Raw genomic sequence first — 10640 nt, forward strand, 5'->3', positions numbered from 1 at the left:
ATGTGGTGGCACATGCCTGTAATCCCAGTTACTCAGGAGGCTGAGACCAGAGAATTGCTTGAACCCTGGAGGCAGAGGTTGTAATGAGCCATGATCGTGCCACTGTACACCAGCCTGGGCAAAAGAGCGAGACTCTGTCTTTAAAAAAAAAAAAAGCCAGGCACGGTGGCTCACGCCTGTAATCCTGGTACTTTGGGAGGCTGAGGTGGGTGGATCGCCTGAGGTCAGGAGTTCAAGACCAGCCTGGCCATCATGGTGAAACCCCATCTTTTTAAATAAATAAATAATAAAAAAGGAGTTTTGACATTGTGAAGTATTTACATTTTTTGTTATATGCTTAGTTTAGGAGTAGGAAGACTCCCAAATATTGAGCGTTAGAATTTTTTCCTTCTTATGATTAGATTCCTACCTGGTTCTTTTCTATATCAGTCAGGATAGGTACAGTCATTGCAGTTAATAAGCAACTCTGAACTCTCAGGAACTTAAAGCCAGAAAGGCTTCTATCTTGTTCCTGCATCCTGTCTGTTGCATGTCGGCCTGGGCTGCCTACCACATCCCCTCATTTGGTAGGCCAAGGCACATAGATCATGAGGTCAAGAGATCAATACCATCCTGGCCAACATGGTGAAACCCCGTCTTTACTAAAAATACAAAAATTAGCTGGGCATGGTGGCACGTGCCTGTAGTTGTAGAGATAAGGTGTGTGATACCTTCTGGTGGCCTTCAATCCTTTTGTCTAGAGGTAACTCTCCCACCCCTGGCCACACCTCTTTGGCCATTGCTGTGTTGTGAAACCAGACAATTTGAGGGTGGGTAGAGAGTGTGACAGCCATTCCTTCATGTGCCGAGAGGAGGAGACGGGACAGAACACAGGGGACCAGCCCTGCCAACAGCACTCCTCCCTCCGAGAAGGCAGGGTAGGCCTGGGCAGAATTTGGAGGACACCTCTGTACCCCATCTCATCCTTTTTACTACAGCACCTAAAATTCTGTCAAGAAATTCATTTCATTCTTTTAAGCTTTCATTTTTCCAAGCATTTTCTTTAAAAATACAGCTCTAGAAAACCTGATCAATTGTTGTTTTTTTCACCTCCAGGGGCCTTATGACTTTCTCTGGCAGACGTAAAATGGTGAGAGAGTTTCTGTCTCCAGGACACTGTTTTTTATTAACATTTATTTTTGTACTTTAGTGAGTAGAGAATACGTAGAATTGCTGGTCAGAGCTTCTGCTCAGCCTAAGTTGAGCTGATGGCAACCTTGGCCTGATCTGTGCGGCTGCCTCTTATAGATCAGCTTCCGCTGGGCTTGGGATTCTGCCAATGGCTCTCAGCCCCCATCTGTCCTCTGTGGACCCATTTGGATGCAGAAACCTTGGATGTGGCCCCATCATTTCTTCAAATGCCTAGAGCCTCTGAGAAGAGGGCAGGATGAGAGGTAAGGGAAGGGGATGTTGGAGGCAGGGAAGCAGCATGGGGGCCTGGTGGCCACTAGTGACCCTCAGCTGCATCACAGTGTGCCAGGCACTAGCCGTTCGTTCTTCTTGATTTTTGCATCCACCTGCTGTAGCCCCCCCTTTGCTCACCTGCCTTTTTGTCTCAGCGCCTCTCTGGGGCCACCTCTGTCTTTCCCACCCCTCCGAATAGAGCCCTTCTTGGAGAGCTGTGATCCCTCCTAGGGCTGCTCTTCTCCATAGCCACTGGGCTCACCCCAGCTCCTGGACTCACAGCGGGGTGGGTTGATATGGTAGTCAAGAAACCAGTTCCTTCTAGACATGAAGATGGTGCTCTTTCATCAGTGGAAAACATACATGTAGTCTAGCCAGACTCCTAGGGGTGACATTGGTGAAGTCCAGTCTCCTATGAACACATTACCCCCACAATATTGAGAGATTGTGGTGGTGTCAGCTTGGGGAATGACTTATATCATTCTTAATACATTAATGGGCTGACATCCTGGCTGGGATCAGTATTAGCAGGCAGGGCAGTCAGTTCTGAGATCAAGACTAAAACAGAAATGACTCTTTGACATTTTTTCTTAGGATAAAGTGGCTTCTTAATAAATAGCCTAGCCCTCATGATCATGTTTGTCTGCCAGTTTGACCAGCCTTGAGTAATGCCCATGAGACCCCACCAGCCTGGCCCCTGCCCTCTTGCTGACTCATCCACCATCCTGAATGCCATCTCTCATCAGTGAAGTATACCATGTTCTTTTCTAGATCTTTCATGAACATGATTCAGTTATTCATCTTCAGTTTTCATTTTCTTGATTATACTGGTGATAATAAAAAAAGGTATATATAGGGCTGGGCAGGGTGGCTCCTGCCTGTAATCCCTGCACATTGGGAAGCCAGGGCGGGAGGATCACTTGAGCCCAGGAGTTTGAGGCTAGCCTGGGACACATAGGTGGGACCCCATCTCTACAAAAAAATTTAAAATTAGCCAGGGATGGTGGCACATACCTGTAGTCTCAGCTACTCAGGAGACAGAGGCACAAGGATCCCTTGAGTCCAGGAGTTCAAGGATGCAAGTGAGCTTTGATTGTACCACTGTACTCCAGCTTGGATGACAGAGAGCCTGAAAAAAGAAAGAAGTATATCTGTTAAGAGTAAAAGTATATTTCTGTGTTCGGAAACAGAGGAATATGCAAACATCTTCCTATGATGATAGTGCTGGGGCTAGAGGGTGGGAGGCACGTCCGGGCCATCAAGAAAGATACATATGATTTGACTGATAACATTTCTGCTGCTGTTATTCTACTGCACAAATATAAAACAACATTTCACTCGGCCAGGTTCAGAATATAAATCAAAAAGAATGTTCTCGTACCTTCACAGCAGGATTTCTGAACCTTGTGATTTGTTTTCATTTTCCCCGCCCCACTTAGTAAGTTGCTTCCCAGTAGCTATTTGCGATGCAGCCTCTAAGCCCCTCGTTGAGTCTCTTCTGACAGACCACCTGCTTGCAGGCTCAGTTCGTTCGTCAGCCTGAGTCCACTTCTGGCCCCATGTTTCCTGGTGTGGGGTGCAGAGCACTGTGGTGCTCATGGGCTTCTTAGTGATTGTTCTTTAAGTAACTTGAAATAATTTCTGATGGATTTCTTTTTGCCTCGTACTCACCTGAAGGATTTATTTTGGTGATTTGCATTTGTATTGTCTGAGAGGCTCTAAGTAGAAGTGGATCAGAGTATAACAGTATTAGATTTGTCCAACAGAAATTCACATAAATGTCTTTGTGCCAGAGAATTTTACTTACAAATTCACCTTTTCAGTATTCTGGCCGTTCATTTTTCTGCAGTAAAGATTATCTTATGTGCATTTACTCCTCGGTGTGTTGCTGCATCTCACTTTCCTTTGGACAATCAAACAAAAAATAGTAATTGAACAGTTATGCCAGCTTCCTGGTTCCAGGACTTTTGTTGCTGTCCTCAATTCGGGACCACACTCAGCTTCATACAGTCCCATTAAATCCCCACACACTGCCATGAACTGCCTGATTGCACTAACACTGCTCTGCTTTTTCCCCACTAACATTTGCTCTCTTTAATAGTTCACCCTTTTAAGGCGTAAATAGTTACCAGCCACACATTTTTAAGGCTGCACAGTTCTCTTCTGTTAATGAACATTCTGACCAGAGTTTGTCTTTTCAGCATTTTGGTTATTAATTTTATTTTTCTCTCTAATGCAATAAAACAAATAAGTGGTCTGCTGTAGTTCTGAGTTAATGAGGATTTGAAATGGATTTCACGGCCAGGCACAGTGGCTCACGCCTATAATCCCAGCACCTTGGGAAGCCGAGGAGAGCAGATAACGAGGTCAAGAGATCGAGACTGTCCAGGCCAACATGGTAAAATCCCGTCTCTACTAAAAAATACAAAAAATTAGCTGGGCATGGTGGCACGCACCTGTAGTTCCAGCTACTCAGGAGGCTGAAGCAGAAGAATTGCTGAACCCGGGAGGTGGAGGTTGCAGTGAGCCGAGATCGTGCCACTACACTCCAGCCTGGCGCCTGGTGACAGAGTGAGACTCTGTCTCAAAAAAAAAAAAAAAAAAAAAGAAAGAAAGAAAGAAATGGATTTCACATACCCTTGTTGGGTTTTTATTATGCAGGTGCAATCTCATGCAGTAAATTACCATAACTAAACAGTTTAAGAGCCCATAAAGCTCCTCTGCCCTGGCATTCCTAAATTAACAGATTAACAGCTACACATAAGGAAGATGTCAGATGTTAAATATATTTCATTAGTTATAAGTTGGAAATTTGTGACCTCAAAAAGCTTATATAATCTGTTAAGTGCTTCAACCAAAGTTAATTTTATCTTACTACTTTTCAACTTACAAGTATTTTCTGGCTGTTTGTATAGTTTTTTTTTAATGAAATGCCATTTAAACTATCTTTTCTGATATTGTTTAATTGAAATATAGGGTCCAGCTTGGGCATTCATTTATGTATTTAACACATGTTTTCTAAGCGCCTGCTGTCTTCTGGGTACCATGCTGGATACACAGGCAAATAGATGCACAAGCCTAGAACAGGCACACATGAGCGCACAACACGGTGCCATGGAGAATACAGGAGGGGCCCCCAAAGGAGGGGTAGGGGATTGGCTGATCTCTTTTTTACAGTGGCTAAGAGCATAGAGTATGAAGCCAGAAAGCTTGGGTTCAAATCCTGATCCATTGTTTACGAGATGTATGACTTGGATTCCTTACTTAACAGCGTATCTGGGTCAGAATGACCCCAGCCGAAAATTGGGGGTACTCATAGTACATTCCACAGGGAATTGGTTCCACGACACCCTGTGGATACCAAAATCTGAGGATGCTCAAGTCAGTTGTGTAAAATGGCACATCATTTGCCTACAGCATATGGTCATCCTCCCACACCTTAAATTAATCTCTAGACTATGTATGATACCTAACACAATGTAAATGCTGTGTAAATAGTTGTTATACTATCTTGTTTTTTTAATTTTTAATTGTTGTATTATTTTTTGTTGGGCTTTAAAAAAATGTTTCAATCCACAATTGGTTGAATCTGCAGATGTGAATCCCATGGATATAGAGAGCCAACTGTATAGACCTCATATTTGGATTAAAATGAGAGAGAATATTCTTAAAGCCCTTAGACTAGTGCTTGCTTGATACATGGTAAGAACTATTAAGTGTTTTCAACAAGTCAAGTAAGATAATGTGAATTTTGGCCAAAATATGAACCAAAGAAAACTCTGTTGTGAAAAATATAGAAAGTAACTGGTAGGTATTTTAACATTTGTTTTTAAACGTATGGAAATTTTAGCTGATAATTAGCTTGCTAGGTTCTGTCACTAGGTTTTGTCTCCAGAACCTTGACTTTTGTTTCTTTTGGTTTTGGTTATTTTAACCTTTTTGTGTAAGGAGTAACTTTCTCACAGAGAGGCTCCAAAATGGCCTTTTGTGCTGTTTAAAGTTTCTTTCTTGTGACTAGAAATATCTAAGCAAAGGATGAACCTGCCTGAGATGTAGCTTTGTGGGTATCTGCATTGGGTAGGGGAGGAGGAGTTCAAACAAGTGAACTTCTAAGAGCTAATAGCTTTTTTTCAGTAATGATTTGGTCTAGAAAGGCATGTGACATTGAGATTGGGGCTCTGGAGGTAAGAGAGGCTGGTTGAAGTTGGGAAGAACTGAAGGCAGTTGAAGGCAAAGAGTGGAGACCTTTAAATTGCTGGCCTAAAACATGGACTTTTGCTGGGCTTGGTGGTTCACAGCAGCACTTTTGGAGGCCCAGGCAGGAGGATCGCTTGAGGTCAGGAGGTTGAGACCATCCTGGGCAACATACTGAGACCCTGTCTCTACAAAAAAATAAAACATCAGCTGGGTGTGGTGGTGCATGCCTGTAGTCCTTGCTACTCAGGAGGCTGAGGCAGGAGGATGAGGATTGCTTAAATACATATATACATACATACATAGACTTCATTTTGTAGAGAATGGAGAGGCATTGCCTGTTTTCAATAGGGGAGTGACTTAGATTAAAAGGGAGAGTTTAGATAGATTAATCTGGTAGCAGGTGCTCAGATTGGAAGCAGGGGTCCTGGAATCCAAGGTCTGTGTGCAGGCAGGCAGGGCTAGGTTGTTGTGGGAGAAGTAGCTACAATGACTTAGAGCTCTGGACCTGAGGCAAGCTGGTAGAGGTATTTGAGGATAAAAAGAGAGTGTTTAGCCCTCGGAGCAGGCAGCAGCTTCCTGTGCAGCAGTGGCTAAGATCAAGGCCCGGGACCTTCACGGGAAGGAGGAGGAGTTGGTGAAACAGTTGGGTGACCTGAAGGTGAGGCTGTCCCAGCTTCACGTGGCCAGTGGCAGGAGGCACTGCCTCTAAGCTCACTAAGATCTGTGTGGTCCAAAAATCTGTTGCCTGTGTTCTCACTGCAATTAACCAGACTCACAAAGAAAACCTCAGGAAATTCTACAAGGGCAAGAAGTCTAAGCACCTAAACCTGCAACCTGAGAAGACACACACCAGGCACCACCAGCTCGGCAAGCACAAGGAGAACCTGAAGACCAAGAAGCCGCAGCGGAAGGAGCAGCTGTACCTGCTGTGAAAGTACACAGCCAAGGCCTGAGCATCACATTGCCAATAAAGCAGAACTGGCTGAGGGGGACAAAAAGCACGTGTTTAATATGCAATTCTACTTTATTTTTTCATTGAACAAATATTTATTGAGTGCAAACAGTGCAAAAGTCATATTCCCCTGATGATGGATTCATCATGTGGTTCTCATGTAGCAGCAAAACACACAGCGTATGCATTCCATGTGCAGCCTAAATCCCATTGCAGTGAGCCACGTTACAGGCAGTTTCTGCCTGTACCAAAACAGAAGCTGCTTTCTCTGGGCCTCGGCATGTAGCAGGGTCCCTTCACTTTTAATGAAAATGTCTTATTGTGTGTCTTCATTAACTACAAAGAGATCAGATCAGTGGAACTGAAGATGGCTTTTATGTTCTACAATCAAGTCAGATTTATTCATCATAGCCCTGTGTGTCTTTCTACCTCAAAACACCAGGTTACCACTAAAATCCAAATAACCTCATCAAAGTGCCGTAGCACGACATCCAGCTGTGCCTTCATCACTGTGCTTCTTTCCTTGTATTCAGAACTTCCACTTTCTATTTCGCTTTTTGCTTCACAGTTTGAGACTGGGAAAAGGCATATTATTCCAAAAAACAGATGGCTGAGTCTTAGAGAGCTGGTGAATTTCTGCAGAGATGATCAGTATAGCACTTAGCACATTGTTGGTGCTCAAGAAATGTACTGAAAGGTAAAACAGATTTTAAATAGACTGACTTTGCTGTTACTGAGGTGTCCTAAGGGAGCTTTTAAATCCCCAGTGTTACCAAAATGCCCAGCCATCCTTGGAAAAACTAAAGCAGTCTGGAATAAACTTTTCTTCTTTCTGCCCAAAGATGACCCTTAAACTCCTCTTCACTCCCCAAAAGTTAAATGCCTGGAACATAGACAAGATGACAGCCTTCTAGTGTCAGGCTAGTCTTTTTCACCTTAGTATAGCACAGAAACGTGTAGTGCCTCCCTCTAAATCCTAAGAAGTTCTTCGTATGCTCATTTTACGGGGTAACGGAAGCACAGAGGTTGCCTGCCTACTGCTTAGTTCTGGTAATGGAATGTCTTGTTCCTCCGCGTGCTGCCTGTGGACTCTCAGAGCAGTTCTGCTTCTTGTCAGATTTATTTGGCACACGTAGCACAGACCACACAAGTGGCCTCTGTCAGCTCTGATAAAAAGGGGGAGCTCAACACCCTTTTATGAACATTCTCCTTTAAACCTGTCAGGCTCTAAAATTAGGCAGGAGTTGCTATCACCAGACATTCTTCTCTCTGAAGGGCCTGCCCTTTGCAGCCCACCTTCAGCTTTCTTAGATGAGCACATCCCATGACTAGCGATAATGGGAGTCCTGGCATTTGCCTCAGATAGCACAGTATCTGAATTGGATCAAATGTGTCACTGAAGATTGTTTTCAGGAGCCTAACCGATTGCACATTCGCATGGCTTAACAATTGATTTTATTACTAAATGTATGCATCTTTAGGAGAATTGTCATTTCAAGGAGACAGTTGATCTTTCCACAACTAAGGTAATTCACTTGAAGGAACAATAATGTTCCCTTGATTTGTTGTATTTACTTCTCTTTTTTCTTTAAAGGAAGATTTTTTTTTTTAACGAGATTTACATGTTAAGGCAGTTAGAGGTGTATTTAGTGACTGCCATCCTGTGCTAAAACACGCTTCCAGAGTTAAACTGCTTTATCCTTAATGATGCCTCTAGAAAGCTGTGCTTGACAACAGGGATGGGAATTCTGAAATTTTAGACTATGTACTTTATATAAATGTACACCATTTCTTCAGTAGTATTTTTTTAATGTAAAGCATTCAGCTCAAGGATCTGTGAGTTCTTATCTGTTAAACAATTATTCTTAGAATATAGTTTTAAATGTGCAAAATCACAACTGCTTTAAATTTGATTACTTAAAAGGTTGAGATAGCTTTATGATTTATTCAAGCATTTTTTCATTTGTGAAATGAATTGTGTCTGCTAAGCCTTTGAGAAAATACTACTGAAATGGAATTTATTTAGTAGAATGGCCATGGCAAGATATAGTGGGATTTTTATTGTTTTAATAATCTGTCTTCAAGATGGTAACACTAATGACTCTGTGGAGAAGGATCATCTTTCTAAAATAATAACAGTAGCCACTCTTGTATCTGGAATATCACTTTTGAAATGCTTGAATGAGCCTCCTTTTTAAGAAAATAATGAAGTTAGCTGGGCATGGTTGTGCACACTTGTAGTCTCAGCTACTCGGGAGACTGAGGCAGGAAAGTTGCTTGAACCCAGGAGGCAGAGGTTGCAGTGAGCCAAAATTGTGCCTCTGCACTCCAGCCTGACAACAGAGTGAGACTCCATCTCAAAAAGAAAAAAAAAAAGAGAGAGAGAAGAATGAAAACAGGCTAGGTGTGGTGGCTCACTCCTACAATCCCAGCACTTTGGGAGGCTGAGATGGGCAGATCACTGAAGGTCAACAGATGGAGACCATCCTGGCCAACATGGTGAAACCCCCTCTCTACTAAAATATAAAAATTAGCTGGGCATGGTGGTGTGCATCTGTAATCTCAGCTACTGTGGAGGCTGAGGTAGGAGAATCTCTGGAACCTAGGAGGCAGAGGATGCAGTAAGCTGAGATTGTGCCCCTTCACTTCAGCCTGGGCAATAGAGCAAGACTCAGTGTCAAAAAAAAAAAAAAAGAAAAGAAAAGAAAAGCAAATAGGGGATAGCATTTCTGGCAGAATGATGTTTGTCCCCTGGGTTCCCTAGAGCTGGGTGGTCATTATCTTGGGGAAGAAAGAAATGAATATGTTAAATCTATGCCAAAGGCGGTAACATTTTCAACATTTTGCATAATTTAACACAATAAAGATACTTACAAGGAAGTAATAACTTGAAGTTAATTACTTTGTGATATAGTAGGAAAAAAACACTGAACCAGGGACTTGGGAGACCTTTGTAGTAATTTGCCATAAGCTGGCAGTGTTGCCATGGCAGGTGTCTTTTTTGTTGTTGTTGTTGTCGAGACAGAGTCTGGCTCTGTCACCCAGGCTTGAGTGCAGTGATGCAGTCTTGGCTCACTGCAACCTTTGCCTCCTGGGTTCAAGAGATTCTCATGCCTCAGCCTTCTGAAAAACTGGGACTATGGGTGCCTGCCACCATGCCCAGCTAATTTTTATATTTTCAGTAGAGACGGGGTTTTGCCATAATGGCCAGACTGGTCTTATGTCCTCAAGGGATCTGCCTGCCGTGACCTCCCAAAGTGCTGGGATTACAGGCATGAGCCACCACACCCGGCCCTTGGCAGGTATCTTTATCTTCTTGAATCTTACTTTGTCATTTGTAAAATAAGAGAGCACTGCTAGCTGGATGAGGTCCTGGAGTGACAACCTCTTACATGTGAAACATTTTAGAGTCCCAGGATTCACTATTATTATCTTATATCCTCAGGGCTGAGAAAGAACAGACACCAGCTTTTGTTTTCCAGGTGGTGCAGTCTTGTGACTGCTCAAAAAATACCCGTCTCAACCTTCTATCAAGAATCAGTGTGGGCTTCATGAAGGGTGTGGTTCCTTACAGCCTTGTGGTGCTTACCGTTACTGGTTTGGGATGTGGAATAGTATTGTTATGCTGCTGTGCCTCTCCACAATGAAGAGTTTAAGTTTTTTGTTTTTGTTTTTGTTTGTTTTTGAAGGAGAATTGTCATTAAGTACAGAAACGCAACAGTATACATTAAACCCAGTTGAGTGGCAAGTCCTTTGACCTCGGCCTTTTGCCACTTGGCAATGCAAGCCACAGATTTATGACCCCAGACATTGCCTCCCCAGTGATAGTGATCTCAGCATATTCATCATAGTAACTGGTCCTGGTAGCTTCCACCAGCTTAGGCGAAGCTCCTTTGTCTTCCCAGTTAACCTGTGTGCAGGCAACACCGGTGCAGGTCCCCGTGTGGACTGGACGTCCCAGCCTGGCCATTCCTTTGATGATGTAGTAGGGAACGCCCCTCTCGTGATACAGGGCAGATGGGAAGACAGCCAGCCTGAAAGGATCCAC

The 10640-nt window shown here is 43.3% G+C and overlaps 1 protein-coding gene and 1 pseudogene across 2 annotated transcripts in view; both read left to right on the plus strand.

Annotated features, from left to right (window-relative positions):
• Positions 1–10640, plus strand: part of PREP (prolyl endopeptidase) — a 128772-nt gene that overhangs the window by 96607 nt on the left and 21525 nt on the right. The gene's annotated exons all lie outside the window — the stretch shown is intronic.
• On the plus strand, positions 5580–8382 carry LOC116548964 (annotated as a pseudogene).

Source organism: Sapajus apella, unplaced genomic scaffold (assembly GCF_009761245.1).
Source record: "Sapajus apella isolate SASKATOON/1434 unplaced genomic scaffold, GSC_monkey_1.0 scaffold6, whole genome shotgun sequence".
Taxonomy (NCBI): Eukaryota; Metazoa; Chordata; class Mammalia; order Primates; family Cebidae; genus Sapajus; species Sapajus apella.